The 22,934-nt window shown below is 41.9% G+C and overlaps 1 protein-coding gene across 1 annotated transcript in view; it reads left to right on the forward strand.

The window, feature by feature from the left end:
- Positions 1 to 5,038: 5,038 nt before the first annotated feature.
- Basp1 (brain abundant membrane attached signal protein 1) overlaps positions 5,039 to 22,934 on the forward strand; it is a 52,478-nt gene continuing 34,582 nt past the window's right edge. Inside the window, exon 1 of the mRNA XM_076856170.2 lies at positions 5,039 to 5,200. The gene's annotated coding sequence lies outside the window, so the exon portion shown is untranslated. The remainder of the gene's footprint in view (positions 5,201 to 22,934) is intronic.

Raw genomic sequence — 22,934 nt, forward strand, 5'->3', positions numbered from 1 at the left:
GTTCAAAAGTGGAATCAGGGGAACATGCAACATTCATTATGCCACTGGAAATGAGCTTGTTCTGAAGGGCTTAAAGGGTGGTTATAGGGTTCTGGGTCTAGCCAAAGAATTAAGGACTGCTTCCCCCAGATTGTGGCGAGGCACTTTAATCCCTTGCCTTTTGCCTATGGGAACAGGTAGGCCCTACCTGGAAAATGCCCCCTGGTTAGTGAGACAAACACCATTTACCATCAATTTTACATATTTTCTTAAAAGAAAATACAGGTGAGTAGAAAAGAATTTTGGAACTAAAGGGATAGGTGGGGGCACTGTGACTAATGAAAATGGAAAGGAGGTTAGGAATGAGAACTGTTCCCGTAGACCATGAGATTATTCTCATCCACCTTTCATCCTGGTCAAATGCTCCCAGCTCAGCCCCAAGGCCAGCCTGGCCTTCTCATTTCAAGTCCAGACCTTTGTAGTAAACAGATGTTTGCTCAGGTTTCTGGCTATCCTTTTACATACAGTATATAAAAAGGAAGGGAAATAGGGAATCAGGTTAAGCTGTTTTCTTTCAGTTACTCAGCATGTAGTCACAGGCAGTGGAATTCAGAACCCCTGATGTTAATCTTTGGCATTGCTCTTGAAGTAACTGGACTGATTTGAGTTAGAGGGGGGCGGGTCAGTGAAGGGCTCAGTGTGCTTTGTGGCCTGATGAAAGGGAAATCTCCATTATATGTTGTGCCTTCAAGTATGCTGTTGCCCTGCTGAAGACACCCCAAACTGTAGTCAGAGACAGCTTCTCTCTGCACTGAGCTCTCATGAATGAATGAATAAATAAATAAATAAATAAATAAATGGTATCTTTTCCAACTGAGCATCAACTTCATACTCACAAACAGCAGAATTTCTCAATCTCATTCATCGTTATCATTGTTATTGACATTTTGCACTGAGTAGTAGTCTGTTATGGGTCTGTCCTGTCATTGGAGGATGTCTAGCTGCATCCCTGACCTCTGCCCAGCAGGTGGTACCCTTTTTACCCTGCACCCTTATACCTCCCATAGTGACAACCAAAAATGCCTCCAGATACTGCCAGATGTTCTCTGGGGAGTACAACACGCCCTAGTTGTGAACCACTGATTTAAACAAAGGGATTGTCCTATGTGGCTGTGCAAAGAGAAAGGCTGTAATAGGGTGGTGTGGTGGAAAAGGAGAAAGATGAAGTAAATACACAGATTCCAATATTCTCTTTTGATGAAAAATAGAAAATAAATTCAAAGGGAAAAAGAGATACACTGCCATATACAATGCTGACTGGTCCTTGGCTTGCAATTTGTAGGTAAGATTTGTTTAACAAATTGCAGCAAGACAGTCCTCCACCCAATATTCACCAGTAGAGCTAGATATATTTTCTTTAGATTGGTCTTTGAGGGTCTGGTTACCTCAGTGGCCAGGAGTAGGAATAATCCACAAAGATGTCAAGCAAAGGTGGCTGGAGGAATGATGCTTCTGTCACCATGCTTTTCCTTTATTTATGTTATTCTACATCTTTTATTTGAGATGCTAATCTTCTTTTTACTATTTAGGAGGAAAAGATAGGAAATGGGAGGATGCTAGATCTCCATGAGTGATGGGGAGGGAGGAGAAGGGATGTCATAAGTGAGATTTGTAGGTGAGATAAAATGTATATAAATCATGTATGGCAGGTATCTCAGCTGACACCATAGATGCCATTTGAATGGCTGAACACACTAGTGTTTCTATATTGACTAAGTGACAATGAGTCCATTATATTGGAAGCAATTCTATGGCAAATCCTTTAGTAAAAATTAGCAATCACGAATGATTTCTCTTTTTAATAAATACCTCATAGTGCATGTTATGCTTTCCTGCAGCAAATTATGTAGGCAATTTAAAATGACAGTGAAATTCAGTTTGTAATCAACAAAGTCCAGCTTTGTTTATTGAAAATATATGCACTCTTTCTTCTTCATGAATGTAATGGTGAAAACTAATTAAAGTTATTATAAATTGTACCCTTAATATATGCTCTCAAGTTCATCAGTCTATAATCTAAACAGCCATATGACATTCATATTAAGAAATGTTAACAATTTTCTAAAATCCATAGCTTCAAAAACTTATTCATTTATCCCCATAGTGTGTTTTAAAGAGTTTTTCAAGAGCATATACCCCAAAATTTATGATATTAGAGGAACAACTAAAAATGAGACTAAAAACATCACAAGTCAGATTTATTTAATAGTAATGTTGCATTGAGATTAATTAACATTTGGGCCACCATTTATAGCATGTCTACAAATTCTCCAAAAGCTTCTATCCTTAAGATTAATAGTATTATTGATCAGTTGCATCACTATCTCATAAACAATTCCTTTCTTTTTCTTCTTTAAAAAAAAAAAACAAAACCTTTAAAGAGAACAACTATATCTAATGGAAGACAAAACTGAGGACACCTGCAGTTCACTGGTATAGGCTTTTGCCTCCAGTTTCCATGGTAACCTGCGATCTGTATTCCAATCACACCTTTGAAAGGCTTGTTTTCTCTCTCCATCATGAAAATTTAGCCAGAAGCACTGGAGGTACCGAACATTAAATTTTAGCTTGTCTTTTTTTTTTTTTAAAATTGGAATAGGGAACAAAGAAAGAAGATAACACCCATAGGCTTATCATGTAAATACAATGGGAACATACAGTCACTAATTTTAAGATGACCACCGAGATAAAAAAAAAAAATACCTGAATGGTAAATGAATAACTAGTCAGCTTCTCTAACAAATTCTTATCTTGAGCAAAAAATTGTATAAACATTTATTAAATTTGACAGGGTTAAAAAAAAAAGGAGAACTCGGTTAGAAAAGTCCACAATTTTACAAATCAATGGTTTTCAACTGGAGTGATTTTGCTTGCTGAGGGAATTTGGTAATATCTGGAGATATTTTGATGGTCAAAACTAGGGAGTGAGTGGGAATTATCCTGCCCCAAATAGGAGGCTGAGAACCTCTACAACTAGCTTCATACATGGTATACCAGCATAAGGGAAATAAATGTTCAAATGAATATAATGCTTTGGAAGCAATCATACTGGTGATTTGCTTCCCTGTTCCTGTGCTCTCCTAATTTCTTATTTCATTTAAATGCCAAATGAAGGTGGTGGGGAAGAAAGAAAGAAAAAAAAATCAAACAAAACTTTCTCTTATGATTCTTTGGTTAAAATGTGAACATTTCCAGTCTGCACGCATTGACCTAATTTGGTGCAGCCTGGTATAAACTGTATGCATTCAGTCAGCATTTCCACTGCAAAACAGCTACTAACATATTTGGGCTGACCTGCCATTTCGATTAACTTAAAGTTACAATAATTTTCTTGTTAAGGGAAAACATACTTATCTTTCCCCCATGTAAAACAAATTCACTTACCTTTAGTGTGTGTCTATCTAAATGTGATTACATTTTGTCACCCTCATTCTGGAGGTCAAGCTTGTCCCGAATTAGTGCCCAGGTCAAGAGGGCATCTGACCCGCAAGTTGATCATTTTCCTTGGCTGAAACGTAGGCGAACATGAAAACAATCCAAATACAGCCAGAGGGCGCCAAATTGCCGCAAATAAAAGTTCCAAAGGTTCAGACGGGTTTTGCGGGAAGGTAAAATTGACTTTTGTCTAATGAAAGCTACCTTTGCAAACGATGTCACGTTAGGTTATAGTTTGCATTTCCCTCTTGTCAACAGGTAAACACAGTAAACATATCTCCCACCCCTGGAGACTATTTTGGGTCCTGGTATTACAAAAAGTGGCCGCCCCCTAGGATACCTGGACACAACGCAGTTGGCCGCAGCTTTGACGGGCGCTTTCTAGCAGCGCTGTGCGGGCTGCCTCGGCCAGCCCTGTCTTCTGAGAACTAACTGATGGCTTCCATTAAAGCACAGAAATAAAAAATCGACGGCCCCTTTGCCGGGCGCTTCTCTGCCCTCCTTCCTCTCCCAAGTCTCAGGAGCATCCTCGGAGAGGCGACTCTGCCTGTCCGGCCATCTGGACCTTGGCGGTCGCCCTTCCACAAAGCCTCGGGGGGCTCAGCCTTGCGGGGAACCTCCCGAGGAGCAAGTCTCCTTTGCAGAAGAGCAGCCCGGACGTGCCTGCGGTCGGGGCCACTCTAAACCCGCCGACATCTGTTCTGATGGGCTGAGGGGAGCCACCAGGTCTCCCCCAACCTCACTGCCTGCCGGTATAGCGGAATCTCAGCGAGAAGTCTGAAGCCGGCGGGATTGGGGTGTGGAGAAGGGTAGCTTTTGGCGAGGGCGTCAGTCTCGCCCCTTAAGTCTGAGCGAGAGCCCAGCACTTCTTATTCGACCGTTCCAAATAAATGAGGGGGGTAGGGAGGGAGGGAAGGAGGGAGGAGGAGAAGGGGGAGCGAGCCCCCACGAACAGCCCCTGCGCGGAGGGGGAAGGGAGGGCAAAGGAATGGAGGGGAGCAGAGGGAGGGGGTTTATGAAAAATATGGATAGAAGGCAATTGAGGGGAGGCATGAAGGGCACAGAGTTGGAGGGGAGGGGAGGAACCGGCATGAAGGGGAGCGGAGACTGGGGGTGACTGCAGGTGGGGAGGGAGGTGGCGGTTCTCGAATAACCAGGAATTGAGGGGAGGCGGGCGGGGCACCGGGTTGTAGGGGAGGGAAGGGGAGCGCTGGGAGCGATGGGAGGGACTGCAGGAAGGGAGGGAGGTGGGGGTGCTTGGATCGCGGGGAGTTGAGGGGAGGAGGGCTGGCAGGGGCTGGAGGGGAGGAGAGGGGAGGGAGGGACTGCGGGAGGAGAGGGGGTGGGGGCACGGAGGTGGCGCGGAGTAGAGGGGAGGCGGGCGGGGCGCCGGGTTGGAGGGGCGGGGAGGGGAGAGAGGCGGGCGGGGTCCGCGAGCCGAGGGAGGCTGGGCGGGCGGACGCGGCGGGGGAGGGCGCTGGGCAGGAAGGGGAGGGGGAGCGCGAGCGCGAGAAATGCAGAGGCTGCAGCGGCGGCGGCGGCGGCAGTAGCGGCAGCGGCGACGGCGGCGGCGGCAGTGCTCCAACTCGCTCCTAGCTCCGGGCTCCGCCGTCGAGCCGGGAGAGAGCCTCCGCCAGCGGCCAGGCACCCGGCCGGACCACACCAGCGACCCGGGCCCTTTGGTGGCACCGCGCTCACCCAGGGGCGGCACAGGCACCCAGAGCAGGTAAGGAGGCACATTTGGTGGCCCCGCCGCCACAGTGGATTCGGGGGCCTCTGTCTCCCCACCGCGCCCCGCCCCACCCACGAAGCCCCTGGGTTCTTTCCCCTACAGCGGGCAGCCGGGATGCGGGTGGATTAGACAGCAGTAGGCGTGGAGTCCCTCCATGAAGGTTGTGGCACACTTTGGGGATCTAGGGTGGTGGGGGGCCCTAAGGTGGGAGGTTTCGGCCACTCGCGGGGTGGAGAGGACGAGGGGAGTGGCGAGGCTGATAAACGGAGTTTGGGAGGGAGGGGGCTAGCAGAAGGAAGCTGCTGGAGGAGGAGGAAATGCTGAATGCGAAACCCTTGAAGCGCTTGAGTCCCAAAGATTCTGTGGTGGGTTGAACCGAGCGTTTCTGTCATCGGAACCGTTCCCAGCCGGGAGGACCGAAAGGGCAGGGTGTGAGGGGCGCAGCAGAGAAAGATGGAGGGTGGGGGTGGGGTGGGGCGGGAGTAAGGGGAGAAGGAAGAGGTGGAATTTGCTCTGGTCGGAAGGAAGAGGGTGGGTTTTTGGTTTGGCAAATGGGTTTCCTTGACCCGTGGGACTCCTGAATCTTGGTTTGGGGTAACCAAGGAACACGAGGTTCACGCGACAGCGTGCGTCCAGAAGCACATCCAGAGCCGATCAAAGCCCCAGTCTCGTACGTGGCTGAATTGCCTTCCCATCAACCTGTGGGTTACCTCGGAGCTTTTTATTTTTTGAGCCATTGGCCCAGAGAATGAGCCGCACGCCTCCACAGCCGCCCGGGCCTGCGGTGTGCGAGCTGGAGCCTGACAGCGCGCGGCCCTAATGGGGCTCAGCTTCACTGTGCGCTAAGGTTTGGGGTTTAGCAGTTTTTTTGCGTAAGACGCAATCGCCGAAGTCTGACGTCCAGTTCCCGCTCCCCATCGCCAGAAAAATAAAAATTGCGGAACCCCTGGATCCCTTTGCACACACAATGCGTGGCTACGAACCGCATTCTTTTCATGAATATTCATCGAACGCTTGGCTGGGCTCCTTATCTGCTTCCCCAGAGACATTTCCGCCTAGAAACGAACTCGGTGGACAGCCTTTGCCCGAGTAATTTTCACTCTGCTGAAATTAGCTTGGCGTACACGGGTGCGTTTAGTGCCTTGTGCAGGGTTGACCACCTCTGTCTTCGCCACGACCTCTAGCACTTGCTTGGCGGGTTAAAACCAAACACTAGCACTGAGGTGGTCTTCTGCTATAGGGGTGTGGATCAGCCCCCTCCCGCCCCCACCCACCCCCCTGGGAATACAGCCGGGCTAACCGATCTCGGGTACTGCGGGCAAAATGAATGAATCGGGACTGTAATTACCTATTCCTTTGTCTTGGCCTCGCGCATGCGCTGGAGAGCAGGGTGTGGAGGGCCTGGCAGCCCCATCTGATCTCCCCATCATCCACCCACCGACTCCCCTCCGAAGCCTAGGAACAAAGGCTTTTGCCCTAAATGTTTCTTAAAGCCCTGGGACACAAATGACAGCCCCCCGCCCCCCCTGTGTATGTTTCCCCTTTCCCAGGCTATCACTCATCATTTGCTGTCTTACTGATTTCAACTGATCAAAAACAAGATTAGCCTTTATGGCGAGGGCAAATTGAGGATTAAATATATTTTAAATGTGCACTGCTATTTTACTTTCCAGAACTGTCCATTGTTCTTTTTCCTGTAACATATCCCTCTACCGGGATGGGTGGCTTTCTTAATTTGCATCAATTAACCATTCCTCTTGACAGAGCTTTGTTGCTGGTCATTTGACTAAAGGACATCGGTCTCAAACCAGCAATGGGTGTTGCCCCTAGTAACACCACCTGGGAAAAATTAAGACATCTTGGCATTTATACGAACAAGATGGCCTACAAAAACCGGAGCGAGAAAATGGTTACCTTGTCAGGATCCTAACCCTTCTGGTTTCTCTTGATTCCCACGCTACTGTTTCATTAAGAGTTCCAAAATGCAAACCCCATGGAGATGGCAACTAGGACTGCCGGGGTGAATATGGTGAAGTTCTAAGTTCATGATGCTTCTTTTAAAAAAATTTATTTCTACAAAATCCAACCAGAAGCCGTGGTATATACATTGATGGCCGATTTTCTTTCAAATGATGTATTTTCCAGGTTATAACCCTTCAGAATTCTTTTTGGGTTTGTTTTTACCTTCCTAAAGGTGACTTTCATATAAATATATCAAATAGGAGTTAAGTACTACATTTTCTGCAATGTAGTAGGTTATGTGTAAAAAAAAAAAAAATCATGCTGAAGCATTCTCAGTATATACTGGTGCAGTAACACGTGGCGTGAGACGGAAGTCATCCCTTTTGTTCCTTTTAATAAAAACTTGATATTAGCCATGTTTAATATTACCAGAGCCTGTAATTGCTATGGTGGCAGCCTGGCTGTATTCTAGGTAGCATGGTTCATTCCTTCTGTGCTGCTTAGTATTGAATGGGTTATTGTGGCTTAGAGGGCTATAGGTGCTCTTTCTTTTTTCTTCCTTTTCTATTAGGTAGAATTTAGCAGGGTGGGAATACAGACTAATTTTGTGTTGAAATACAGACTAAATATACAAGCTGACATATGCCAGTATACCCTGAATTCAGGGAGTTTTGAGTTTTTAAACAAGATAATTTAAAAATCAAATATTAGCAATTATCAGTTATTTTATTTCTACAATTTTATTTATTTACTTATTTGTGCCAAGCTTTAGCAGGTAGAGGAAGGGAAATAGTTGAGTCTTTTGATAAAATGCACCAACAGTTACTGCAACAGTGGCCTTATATCTCTAACTGGTACTTAGGCCACCGTTGTGGTATAGAGAAGGGATCCTTTTTTTCCCCTCCCCACCCACATCACCCTAATTTAAATGTTCAGAGCCCTAGGCATTTAGGCTCCCTATCCTTGGAGGCCTCTTAATAATTCTCTGGAATTAACTGAAAAAACCACATGATGGTTTAAGATCTCTTTAGGTTTTTTCTCCCCCAATTTCACACCAGAACAATTTCACATCATTTTCTTTCCATGGTTAAAATAACTGGAATATGTTACCAGAGAAGAACTTGCCTTTGCAGGAGATTTGATCACTGTAAAATGGATGTCTGTGTTGTTTGTGATAGTTTTGTAAAATATTGCAACATCTAGAACCATTTTAAAAGCTATTAAAGCACCACGTGTATACACACATGTGTATGCATAGTGTGTATGTACATACCTGCATAGATATCTATTTATATTTATGTACAGATTGTAAAAATCTTATTAATGATATGTGCTAAACTAGTTGGTATAGAACATTATTTTCTAGTGGTTTTACATTGGTCTTTGGAAAATAATCAGTTTCTGTCTTTCTAAGTATATGCTTAGAAAAGGCTCACTAGTCTACTAATATGCTCATCTTCAATTTTTCCCAATGTATTCCTAAAATAAATGGCTGCCTGGAGCATCTGAAGCTAAGATGTTCATTTAGGGGCTTCAAAACTCATTAAACACTAATGAACTTTCGAAGCTGGAGTACACAATGCTTACTAAATAAAGGACTTATACATTTTTTTTTTGTTTAATTTTTGTGATCTCTTGTAAAATTTCATTTTTCAAAATATGTCCCCCAAAAGACCTGTTAAAAAGTAAAACAAGTACCTCTGGTGTTTGATTCTGTTGAAAGAGACATTTTGATTTGTTCAGGCCTTTCTCACTCAACTCATCTTGACCTATGCGTTTCACACCTTCTTGGTCTTTCTGATGATTGTGTGAACTGGAATCCAGGTAGCTATTGAGGGAAAACCATATGTGGATGCATTGAATGGTCCCTGGGACAGATGCAGAATCCTAATCATCTTTTCAAGTTTTCTCAAGTTGGTCCTTTCCATTTTTTTTTTCTGTCTCTTAAGTCTTTAGATAACCTGATGAATGTGAACTTTACGGCTTGAAATTACCATGAAGTTGCAAATAGAAGTTTTTGCAGGATAAAATACTGTCTGGGCATCTGAAAGGTTCTCAGATACCCTAACTTCTGTCCTCTAGTGGAGACATCTTTGAAATTCTGTAAGGTGTTGCATGGAGGTTTGCCCAGGAGTAGATTGTGTGGTGTCAGGACGGCACCCTCCTTGAATTTCCCAGGGCTGCTATGTAACTCAAGAGGTGGCATTTAAGTTCTTTTGAGAAAAATATAGGTAGTTTTAAAACCACAGCAGTTCCCAGCCTGCCAGAAGAAGGATTTTGTTACATGCCATTCCCCGCATAGCTGTTCAAACAGATAGGTGGCTGTCATGTGATAAAAATTGTCTGTGAACCTTCTCAAGAGTAAAAACAATCATACAGAATCAAATTCTCAACGGGATAGAGTTAAATTTTAATTCTGAGGAGACAACAAGCCTAAGTGGAATTACAACAGCATTCTCCTTTTCCCGATGGAAGTTAGCAGGAGAATGGAGTGGGAGGTCAAGAGAGGGAAAGGGTCCATTTTCCCTCGACTGCAAACTAGGATTTAAATGCAAATCCAGGGATAGCAGAAGCCAAAGCCATCATCGCCCAGAGGTTGTGATTGAGCAGATTGGAAGTCTAGGAATACATTCCTGAAAGCTTTGGAGATTTAGAAATAGAAACCATCTGTAAGCACAACAGGGGCCCAGGGCATAAGGAAATACTTCAAGATAATATAGGAAAATGGTGCTCAGTGGGGAAGGCAAAGTCCTTACACAACATTTTTTTCCTTATCACTTGAACATTTTATGAACTTTTACTGCTTTTGAAAATTTATTTTGGATATGGTAAGAAGAACTGGGCTTCAATGGCTTGTTTTTTGAATTTCTCCTTGAAATAAATATTTCAACAATTGTGCTTTGTGTAGGGAGTATGACTTTTAGACACTGTGACTTATAGGGTTTGGTGTGGTTGGGGCTAAATTCACCCTGATTAGTCCCCACTTTCAGCCATTTACTAGCTGTGTGACTTTTGTCAAATTGCTTAGCTTCTTTGTGCCTCAGTCCTCATCTTTAAAATAAGATAGTAATACAGGGTTATTGTAAGGATTAAGTGAAATTGTCAAACAGGACAAAGCCTCATACATACTCAGTGCATCTTTGTAATCCACATTCATCATAAAATGGGGAAGAACACTGATTTTCCTAACTTTATCCCCTATTTCTACAGTTATTCACATGCTTGTTTCAAAGGGATCATTATTGCAAGACAGGCTGATGGTGGTGCCTTGGACAGAGTTTGGTAGGACATAGAAGTCAGTGGTTTAGAAGATCCTCCAGGCATAGCTCTGATTTCTTGGTTATCAGATAGGACACTTGTAATAGTTTCCAAAGCATACACACAGTAGGTAGAAGGTTGACATAACCTCGGCCTCCACAGTGCATTGGCATTTTTTGAAATGAAAATAATAATAATAATAATAAATGATGATAATGTTGTGCAAGTCTTTGAAACTACAGAGAAAGGCTTACTCCATGTTGAGACATGAGCTCAACTTGATTAGCCATATGACCTTGGCTGTGGACATAATTCATTTGGATTCCTAAAATACTTAGCTTTGTTATATCTTGAACCAATATGCATTAGTGAACGTTGAAAGAAGTCACTTGGCCATTTCTGGTAAGATTGATAAACCAACCTCAGTATTAAAATTCTGCATCATGTATTATCTGGGACAGTCCTCCACCCCTTCACACAGCTGACATAGTGTCCCCATTTCACTCTCCCACATCTTTGCCTCCTCATACCAGGAAGAAAACTGAAACCTGTATTAGGCAGGAATATAAAGGTGCTGTTACCTGTTGACAAATCTGTGGAAGCAATTATCCCCATGGAGACCTTAGATACAGGCCTCCTAAAACCATGAAGGAAGTTCTTTGGAATTTCAGGCATTTGGGGTGGATCAATCCTGGAATTGGTTTGAAAATTTCAGGCATTGAATTTAGGGGCATATTCAGATGATCTTTTTTTTTTTTTTTTTTTTTTTTGTCCTTCTGGGCACATGTGCTTGCTTTTGAGCAAAGGTAGAATCGTTCTAATTTTAGGTAAGATATATTTAATGGTTTCTTTAAGCAAAGTCGGTTTTTGAATCTTATGGATTCAGAAGGGTAGTTATAGTTACTCTGCCAAGTTTACCAAAGGGAAAGAGACTATAGTGGTTCTTTATAAAAGCTTCTTTGAAGATTTTTTTTTTTTTTTTTTTTTTTAGCTTGGGAAAATTAAAGATGAGGATGGATACTTGGTGACAGTTTATTGCATGCGTGATAACATGCTCAAATTGACTTTTAATCCCCTCAAACAAATTGTAAGACACATTTTATCGGTGAATAAATGAAAAATAGAGAGTTAAATAATGTACCTGAGATCCCAATGCTAATAGAAATCGGTGGGACTTAAATTGGGTCTTATGGCTTTCTGCCCTGTTCTCTTCACCAGCACCACACTGTACTGCCTGTGAGCCTTGACATTTCATCTTACATAACATGGACCCTTAGGATAAAATAAGTAACCTCTTAACATATAACACCTTCAATATCCATTCAGATAGAGTTGCACTAAGTGCATAGTTTAGGTTTTCAAGCAGTAAGTACAGTAAGTATCTCTGTACCGGAAGTGCTGTTTGTCATAGTGAACAGCCACTCACTCATACTCTTAAACATTTCCAGGACAATGAAGGTGGTGAAGATGGTGTTTGCTGTTATTGAGGACTGCAACTGAGTGTGGATGTAGTCAGCCTCTTCTCTCACGTCCTGACATTTCACTGGGGTGGGAGTCACACTTCAAATGCCTCATCTGTGATTCTGCTCTTGGGACATGGTTAGTGCTTATCCACCTGTTTGCATCTGTGTAACCAGGGTTGTCAGGTTAGAATAAGCCAAGTCCTAGACTTGTTAACCTCCTTTCCTTCTGTCTCTGTGCAGGATTCATTTTCAGAATGTCAGTGGCTACTTTTAACCACTATCCCAGCCTCAGCCCTTTGTAAATTCTTGTGTCATTGGAGCAGGGTGGAAAGCTCAGGACTAATATGTTTATCTCTAAGATCAACAGGATCTTAGAGAAATTATTGGCTTGCACAAGGTCCCATGAACTCGTTAGTGGCCTAGGGGAACTTCAGGTTGTTTCCCAATAAAACCTCATTCCTGCCATCCCTCCTTGCTGAGGGAGAGAGGGTAGGCAGAGAGAGAGAGAGAGAGAGACAGAAGCAGTGTCACATTGAGTCAGACTCTTACTCATTGCTTGCAACACAAAATACAACAGAATAATACAACAACAACAAAAGAAAACCAAAGAAACCTACCATTCTTTAACCTTGTTACCTTTTTTTTTTTTTTTTTTTTTTAAATCTCATCTGGGTTCTATTTCTCTCTCACTGTCTTTCTCATAGGGATCTCCTCTGCCCTTTACTATACCACATGTGCTCCTATAGGGAACTTTCTGTAACTAATGCTTTCTGCCTCATCCATTGGCATCTGTCTCCCTTATTTTTCCTGTCTCTGCTTCTTGCATTGTATGCATGTGATTTTCTTTATATTCCAAAGAATATATGCATGTATTGAAACACCTTTCTTTATAAAATTAAATATTAGTACTGTGTGTTGGTTTTCTTCCTAAAATGAACAATGGGTACAGGGTTGAGTCTGTGGATGGCAGGTACAGATTTCAAAGGAGAGCCAGTTGGTTTTAGACTAATTTGGGTGCTGTAGAATGAGTGGGACAGTGGAGCACCCTGCCATAGAAATCTCAGGAGCCTCAGAGCCTCTGGGAATACCAGCATGCTGCTCATCACTGTGCACAGGTGGTGATGGAGACAGCATTTCTGCTGATTTCTGGTGCTCTCTATCTTATTGGTTTGGGAACTGCATACAGCAGGAGATTTAATCTTATTATTTTTTTTTAACTTTAGAATTACCATTTACAGTAATTGGGTTGGTTTTGAGATTTAAAAGAGTTGAATGGTTCTGAAGTAGTCCTTAAAATATGGGACTTGGGGCTGGGATTGTAGCTCAGTGGTAGAGCACTTGTCTAGCATGTGTGAGGCACTGGGTTTGCTCCTTAGCACCACATAAAAATAAATAAATAAAGATATTGTGTCCATTTGCAACTTATTTTTTTTTAAAAATATGGAACCTAAGTACTTAAGTTACTAAAACAAATTATAGGGCTTAATAATGAAATTCTTGAAACATATTAACAAGTTAAACTGTTTGTGTACTTTAAGTGGAGCTTTGAGGAATTTATTTTTTCCAGAGAAACCTGAAATAAATAAGGGACTGCAGTTTTCATAAGACTTTTTTTTTTTTTTTCCATACCAGGAGTCAAACCCAGAGCCTTGCAGATAGTAGGCAAGAGTTCTATCATTGATCTACATTCCCAGCTCCCACTTAACAATTTTTTATTTTGATTCAGGGTGGTTCTAAGTCGCCCAGATTGGCCTCCTTGCAATCCTTCTGACTCAGCTTTCCAGGTTGCTAGGAATACAGGTGTGTGCCACTGCGCCCAGCTTTCTAAGAGTTTTAACCATTACTTAGGCTGATGCAGAAAAGGATGTATTACTAAAATAAACTCAAATTAAGACTTCGTTTTTAAGTTGATGAAGAAATAGATGTACAAGAAAAGTTTCTACCGGTTGAACTTTGAGAATTACAAGTTTCCTGGATTGCTCAGCAAAGTGACTTTGGAAAGACCCACATCATTTTCCAGATGATAGGCTATTCAAAACACCTTTACCATACAGACTAATACAAGAGCCAAGTTAAATAGTAGCAAGATCTAATCAAGGTGAAACAGTGTATCAAAGTGGAAAACAATGACCATCTCTTCACAGTGTGATCCTATATGGTCCTGTATGAAGTCTCCAGTTGTCCAGTTTTCCCAGATGTCTCTCTTAGGCATCTCTGAGCTCATCCTAGAGATTGCAGGGGCTATAGGGATATTTGCTTTCTCTGACATTTACAGGTGTTCTCAGTTGTTTCAATAGGGAAAACAATATCTGTGTTCTGCATTTGCCTTAGGATTATTAAAGATGATGGGAGAAAAGAAAAAAAAAAAAACAGAAAATCAGTGATTTATGGGTAAGCAGGTCCGAGACAACTCCCGCCTTCTTTATCCTACAGTTTATGGAAGGTTAAGTAACTGGGTGTTTACTAATGACATTAATATGATCAAATAAGACAACCTGGAACCTTCTTTGAATGATTCTTTTTCCTGAGGGGAAAGAGAAGAATCTCAAGTAACTACTGATGGTGGCAGTGGCTTCTGAGGCTTTGCATGGTCACCAACTTTAAAACAGGGCGAATGCTGCACTAGTGACACAGGGTTTATCAATGGGGATCTTTTGTTGAGATCTCAATCTCCAGTTTTCTTGGGCTCACACAACTGGACTTCACAAAACTGGTTTCAGAATTTTCAGTGTTTGATTTTCCTACAGATAGTCACAAGTGTTTGTACCCACTCTCCACCAAAGGTTGTTAAGACAAGACTGACAATGGTTTCCCAGGTGTGTGTTTCTTTTTGTGACTCACAACTCAGTGTTTTCCTTCACCTGATGCAATGGTTGACTAATGAAAGGTTTCAGGGCAGGTTTGGTTATCCTTTCTCTGGTGGAAGAAGCAAAAACAGAAAAACAAGTCATTAATAGCTCACTACATTCATCTCTGCCTTTCTATTGTAACTGGTTTTATTTCTGCCATCCAGAAAGCTTGGGCTTTGGTTCCATCTGAACTAAGGTCTTGGATGTGCAGGGAGGGGGTTATCACAGGAAAACTAAACTGACCACAGGGCAGATGGTAGTAGCTGGACCATGGAAAACTAAAAAATCATTTCTCTAAGGTAAGAGTTTTAGTTTTATATGGGATGAACTCTTAATGGAAAAGGAGTCCTACTAATTTCTCTAAGATAAGGGGTTTAGCTTGCTGCAACTCTGAAAGCAGAGATTTGAACAAAAAAGATCATTTAACAAAAAAGCGAATTTTATATTCATCTCCTAGGTTACCCCAAATCCATGTTAGTTAGCTCTTGCTTAAAAAATCACTTTGTTGGGGCTGGGGATATGGCTCAAGTAGTAACGCGCTCGCCTGGCATACGTGAGGCACTGGGTTCACTCCTCAGCACCACATAAAAATAAAATAAAGATATTGTGTCCACCTAAAGCTAAAAAATAAATATTTAAAAAAATCACTTTGTTGCAGTTTAATCTTTAGTGCTGTTAATAGCAACACATTCTTTGAACATATCCTTGTTTCTAGCAGTGATTGCTACTACGCTATGTCGGGAAGGTAGCGACAGGGGTCAGGGAGAGCAGTTGGCAGATTAGCACACATATTTTTGTTACCTCTTGATCTTGTGTTCTCTAGACCTAGAGCTAGGACTTGGCAGGTTTCATTCCTGTATTGATTCCCCTTGGCTAGGCACATTACCAAAAGAGGATCCTTTGTCATTTGTGTGGTAAGTTCGCCAAGAATCTCAGATAAAGGGCAAAGAAGTCCAGAGTGATGCAATACTGCAAAAAATGTTAACTGCTATTTCTAAGAAGAGTGAAGAAAACCAATGCCAGTTTTGAGTTGGGTGTGATTTCTGTTGGAAGAGGGTGAGAACTGGAGGAGATATATCTTAAGTAAAAAATACCCTCAGGGTATTAAGATGGTTGTTAATATTAGCAGCACACAGCATAGCAAACCAGCAAGCCCTGACACGTTGGCGGCTGTTTGCATAGTTTACCTGGTGGAGGAAATATCCAACATAGAGCCAAAGTTTTGGCATACTAATGTTCTCAGTGGTTAGCATGAGGTCTAGTTGACTGAGACACATTTCTATTTGATTCCAGTAACACATTTAACTACCTCCCAAGCTGACTACACAGTTCCAGACTTAAGAGAGGAAGAGGCATTTGTGAGAAGCATTTCTTGTTAAATATCAGTGTTGGTAAAACCCTTCAGAAAAGGAGGAAATGGCTACACTGGAGGGAAGTGTCAGCAGGGTAATTTTGCCGCAGTGTCCTTGCATAGGAGAGGGGAAAGATCTTCCTTTTTCCTCCTAGGAGTGTCTGAATTCCCCTTATGTGGGCAGGATTTCTGATCAGTGCAATATAGACAACAAAATCATGCTGTTGTAGGCCAGCGGTCAATGACCTCTGCCTTCTGAACTCCACTGTTCCAGCCTCATGGAGGTTTGTAAAGGCTGGGAAGATCTGCTTGCAGGAGTAGAAGTGGTGGTGGCTTTATTTCTGCATCAGTCTTCTTGTGCTGCCATAAGGATGTTACAGACCACGTGGTTTAAGCAACAGAAATGTATTTTCTCACCATTCTGGAGACTGGAAGTCCAAGATCAAGGTGCTGGCAGGGCTGGTTACTCCTGAGGCCTCTCCCCTTGGTTGCAGGTGGTTGTTTTTTCACTATGTCCTCTCAGTGTGTCCTAATCTCTTTCTTCAAGAATACCAGCCAGATTGGAAAAGCTCTATTTCAATTTCATCACCTCTTTAAAGGCCCTATCTTTAAATACAGTCTGGGCTTCTGGGGATTAGGTCTTCAACATAGGGATTTTGGGGGGATGAGATTCTCCCTGTGACAGCTGCTGTTTCATGTAAGAAAAGAGAGTCCAGTGAAGAACTTTTGAAGCTCTCTGACTTGGGGAGAAGGGAATGGACAAGGGAGATGGACAACCTGGTTTCCTCCTCATGAATCCATGGGAGGCCAGCACAAGGTTCTCCATTTGACACATGAAATGCAGAGAAGTTGATTTCTCCAGGATTCAGAGTCCGGTTTCGGTGTCCTCCTGGACCCAGAGCTTTAGGGAGCTGCACCAATAGGCATTTACACATGGGGAACTTCTTTTCCTTCTGACATTAAATTTGAGGCTTTCCTTCTACCTGAAGACTTTCCCAAGTGTTATAAGAGACTGAATAAAGAGAGAGAAAGAGGAAGAGTTGCTAAGTGTGTGCCATATAATGATGTAACCAGACTCAGGCTTTCTAAATTAGAAGGGAATTCTTCTGGGAAGCTTCTTTTAAAATTCCCCATCATTAGTGGCAATGATAGGGAGTCCTTCCCTTTCTAGACAGAAGAGATGACCAGATGGCCAGTTTAAAATCCTCTTCTAGCATCTATGTTTGTAGGTATGGATTCAACAGACAGATTTTTACCAAGGGACAAGTTTTGTTGGACAAAGGCTTGGGGTTGAAGACTTTGGAAGACAGGGGCTCTAACAAGAGCAGGTGTTGGAAGAGTGGGATTTGGTGACAGGCTTATGATTTCATGGGGTACCATGGTGGCAGAAGTAATTGCCAGGAATTGTATGAAATCCTTGATGACTACAAAAACCAAGGCTAATGAATCTTGGGGCCTTTCCAAGCAACAAAACAAGTAGTGATACTTAAAGGGACTCTTTAGAGGGACATTTAGAGGGATGTGGAAGTGGGTATGTTACACACGGCAACTGTGAGAGTCTCTTTTTAAAGAGCATTTTACAACTTTTGGGAGTGCCTGCTCAGGTCATTCAATCATTGCTTTCCTGTTTCATGTTTCAGGTCACGTCATGTTGTATTAACTATGGCAATCCACAGTGAGATTGAATATGACAATTTAATTTTATTACACCAGATAAACAAATCTCCAGCCCCCAAATAATTGAAAGTTGATGCTCTTGAATATCTTTTATTAAAATTTCCACTGATGAATGATCTTCTGCATAAAACATGGGGTGTGAGCTACTTTCAAATTTTAAAATCTAAACGTTTTAAAATTTGTGCAAGTCTTATCTTCAATCCATTTCTGGTGGTCCTCTTGAAGTATACGATTTTTTTTTTGTATGTGTGCTCCCTCTTCCATTCAGGTCAGAAGGCTGGCATATCTGTGCACTGTCTTCCAAGACCCATCCTTACAGCATTCTTTTTTCTTTTGTAAAAGTTTGTTCTAATTAGTTATACATGACAGTAGAATGTATTTTGACACATTGTACACAAATGGAGCACAACTTCTTCCTCTGGCTGTATAAGGTGCAGAGTCACATTGGTCTTGTAATCATACATGTACATAGGGTAATAATGTCTGTCTCATTCCACAGTCCTTTCCACCCCCACACCCCCTCTCCTCTCCTCATTCTCCTCTCCACAATCCAAAGTTCCTCCATTCTTCCCTACCTCCCCCCATTATGCATCAGCACCTGCTTATCAGAGAAAATGTTTGGGACCATCATTCTTTCATTTCTCACATTTGCTCATTTCTTTTCACCTTAAGCTAGGAAACTAGTTTGAAGTGAGACCATTCTTCCCTTGGCAATTACCTCTTGCAAATCTAGTGTAGCATTTCTCCACCTAAGACCTTCCATCCTGACTCTCTGTTACACCTAGAATACAATTGAAAACCCTCCTCTGGTCTGCAGGGTCCTGCATGTTCAGTCTTCTGTTTTCCTCTCAGCCCACTTTCAGTCTCACCCTCTTTACCTCTGTGGTCCATCCCACTGGCTGCAGAAGTTGCCCCCAGCTCCAAGATCTTTCTCCTGTTTCTTCTGCATGGAATATTTATTTTCCCACAGAGTTACTCCTATCCCATGTCATTTTCATGAAGATCACCACCCCTCATAGTACTGGGCATTCTTGTCCCTGGACTCACTAAAACTGATGTGATTATTTAATGTTTTATGCTCCTCTAGATGGAAGTAGCCGGGAGGCAGGGATGTGTCAGCTTTTCTTAGACCTATCACTGTGCCCTGTGACAATTTCTGGTCCATGCTCAGCACTCCATCTTTGTTCAGAGCATGTTATCTTCATGGAGGGCACATGTCTCCTGAAAGTCACCTTTGACAGCTGAAATGACTTCAGTATAGGGACACTGAACTTCACCTCATCAGTTGTGCTTACTATGAAGATGAATAGCTGATGAACTCCAATTAGTGTAATTATTCTGTTTCCAGCCAGTCACCTTGGTAGTAATTGTCCTAAAGCCCTGAGACATTACAAGTAATTAGTTCTGATGTCTTGTGCATCTCAGCTTCCTCCCAAGGTAGAGTCTGGAATGGAGAATAAAACTGTGTGTTATTTTGGGAAGCAAATAATATTACATTGTGGGGATTTATTGAAAAATACAGTTAGTGAAAGTTGGGGTAGATTTGTCTGTTCTTCCAAATCACTGAATGTCATTCGTTAGCTCTGGACACCAGTAAGCAGCTTAATCAATGCATGATAGTAACAGCCTTTGTGAAGTCCAGAATATTAGGACCCTGGATAAGCATGTGATTTGAAATCGTCACATATCTGTGAATGGTAAATCTACCAAAGTAACAACGAGTGGAATCCTGGCTCTGTGCTGTGTCCACTTACACTCAATTGTGAGTTTCTAGTTGGAACCTTGTTCATCTGTAGATATCAGGTTGCTAGCCCTTACCTCTTTCCAATAAAGGGTGAAATAAATGGAAGGGCACGCTCCATGGCCATGTGACCTGTGCTCTACCAATAAGACCTGTTTCAGAATGTGTCCTTGACTTGGCTTTATTTCACACCCAGGAACCAACTTGTAATGAACCATTAGCAAACATCACTTTTTTTTTTCCAGCAGAGAGAAGTGCAGTGAAGACATATTTGGGATTCACTTCCCTACCTCCTTGATTTTGAAGTACTCATGATGATCAGAATTCATTTTCCAGTGTCTTTTTCTTAAGTGCCATGGGCATCCTCCTCCTTCCTGATGTCCCTCCCCACAACATGCCCCAGGATACTTGGTGGACAGATCTGAAGGCACTTTCCCATAGGGTCAAGTCAGTTTGATTTAAGTTGGGTGGTAGAACAGACAGTCAAGGTTATGGGCCAGGTGTCTCTCTGCAATTGCTTTCTCATCCTAAGCACTGTTTAGAGACCCTGAGTCACGACATTGCCTCCTGAGTTCTTGCATTCTGAACTTCAGGTGGTGTTTGGAAGCCTGGACTCATGTTGAGGGCAGGTTATATAATTGGAAAGTGTGATTAGCTGGGAAAAAGTGGTATTGATGATTGAACAGCAATTTATGAAATAAATAAGTATCTAGGTGACCAATCGATATGCTTTTAGATATATATTTCCAAGCAGATGATATTTTTTCTCCCCCTTTTTCTTTGTCTTTTCTTCTCCCTACTTCTGTTGTAACTTCTTAGTGATGGTGATGATGTCATTTTGGTTTAAACTTTTGAATACAAGCAGAAAAGTATTTGTGGCTGCAATAAGTAAGTCCATGGCATGATTATTATAGCTGTTTGAGTCCACTGTCTCCCACCTCCAGGAAACATTAGGGTTGGGCCTCAGTCTTCCACAGCTGTGCACTTCACCTCCGTTTGATTATATGAAGATTTTGTTACTGGGTTGGAGGAGTATGATGTAACTTGAGCATTTGAAGCCCTAAGTACAAAATGCATATTTTATGTAGTTAAAAGGTACAAGTATTGCTTTTGTGAGGAATTCATTCTTTTTCTTTGGGGAGAGGGTACTGAGGATTGAGCCCAAGGGCACTTTACCACTGAGCTATATCCCCAGCTTTTTATTTATATATATATATATATATATATATATATATATATATATATATATATATATATATATATATATATAGTATTTGAGGGAAGGCTTGCTAAATTGCTAAGGCTGCCCTCAAAATTGTGATCCTTCTGTTTCAATCTCCTGAGCCACTAGGATTACAGGCATGTACCACCACGCCCACCTGAATTCATTTGTTATTAAAAATTAGTGGCCTTTGGAAGCATATTTCTAGACTTAGCTTTTAAAAAAGAGGTTCAAATGATTCTACAGTCCTCTCTAAGCATATGTTGAAAACTTGTTTTTCTGCTCATGAATGAGCAACTGACATAAAGATTTTCTACTTTACTAAATGTGACCTGGGAAAATGCAAACCACATTAAAATATTGCAGAATTAATATTTATTTATTGATGGAGCTGGGAGACTCAAGGACCTATTATCTTCCTTTAATGAGATTACATTGGTGAGGGCAATCAAGTAAACTAGTAATTACAGTGAGATAAGTATTGGTATGTAGATATGTGACCTGCAGATAGTCATTAAATTAACTTCTTGGATCAATCATTACCTGTACCTTTTCCCTGTTCTCCTGTCTGTCTGTAGTCTGTCTATAGATTCCTTTTGCCTGACAAAGCCATGTGAGTTATCCCAAGTTCAATTGGCTATTATTTAAAGAGATTTATGTAAATATCACTTTAGAGAATATGGGAGAATTCAGGATCGATTACATTTAGTTCAAAGATCTTAATTACTACATAGAAAAGACATTTAAGTATCTTAAGTGCCTATCAAAACCCGAGTGCTTTGGGATAAGAAATTGAAGGGAAAGTCTCCAAGAACAGCCAGTTGTTGATGCAGAGTGAGAATATGTCTCCTATCTGGGTGTCCTCACAGCTGGGCCTCCCTGGGAGGTGTCCCCAGGCAGAGCTCTCCTGACAGTCTAACTGTGGTAAAAACGGGCTGCTCCCTTGAGAAACAGGAAGAATTGCTATGGACCTGTCTTCAAAATTCTGAGAAATGCTTGCAATAGGTTTTTGAATTTTTGCTGTAGGGAGCTTCTTTCCCAGCCCAAGAAATGAATGGTAAGAAGGATGCTGACTCTAGGAAGACAAGTTGGGGTGCATGGAAATAACTGCAATGGCAGTGACATACAGTGAAGGAGGGTGTTTCTATACAAATAAAACATTTTGTTTTGATAAAACATGCTTTTAAAATGTTAATTCCAGAGTTTCCATAGTGGGCTAGGTGTGTTCGCATCACTAATATTGACAGCTTTTCCATTAGTGATTTGCATAGATGTGGAGACCACTTTTGCTCTAAAGTGCTGGTTTCTCTTGACTCTTGAATTGCAAGACTCTTCATCATGACCTTTTTTTTTTTTTTTTTTTTAATTTCCTAATGTCTCAACAAATTAAGAATGAAGTTGATAACTGATCTCCTATCACTGCTCTTGTCTGGCTTTCACCTTCCAGTCTGATCTGTATTCCCCAGTATCTGATTCTCCATCTCATGGGAAACTCTTTGGAGGCTGGAATCTCATCTGCCTGATTTTTGTTTTCTTAGAACTTCAGACAGTCCTTGGCCCACAGCAATTGCTCAATGTGAATCGATGCATTAATTTTTGAGACCATTCTACTTTGGGAGAAGAAAAACAGAGAAAACAAAAAAATGGTTTATTAATGCACGTATTTAAATCAATGTTTATTTTATACTTGCGGGGTTCTTGGGCAAATTATCCAGGGAGTTAGGTTTTTTGTTGATAAATGGGAATCAAAACATTTCTTCTTTGTCACTATTCTCTCTTACATAGTCCAATGGCAAATGAATACATCCTGAGAGCATGTCCTAAAGTTTTCATATCCTATTGAAAACAGCAAGACACATTTTAATAAGAGGAACAAAGGATTTATATCAAGATCCAGACATCTGAAGGTCGAGTGGTTCATATATGCTAGCACCTTCTTTGAGTTAGATCCATCTCTTAAATACTTCTTAATAGGTCATCTTGATGTAAGTGAATTTTAATTCTGCAAATAAACAAAGCTGCTTGTGCTACTGTGTAATTCCCCTGGAATTTTTAAAAGCTGGGGTTTTTCTGTATACTCTGAAAGTTTGGTAGTGGAATCTTTCAGCCCATGCTCCAGTAAACAACCAAGAATTCTTCACAGAGTGGTAGTCAGGAACACTGGTAAGGCTGTCCAGTTAGGGCCTCCAGGAAACCCTCCTGTGC

Source organism: Callospermophilus lateralis, chromosome 5 (assembly GCF_048772815.1).
Source record: "Callospermophilus lateralis isolate mCalLat2 chromosome 5, mCalLat2.hap1, whole genome shotgun sequence".
NCBI classification, from domain to species: domain Eukaryota; kingdom Metazoa; phylum Chordata; class Mammalia; order Rodentia; family Sciuridae; genus Callospermophilus; species Callospermophilus lateralis.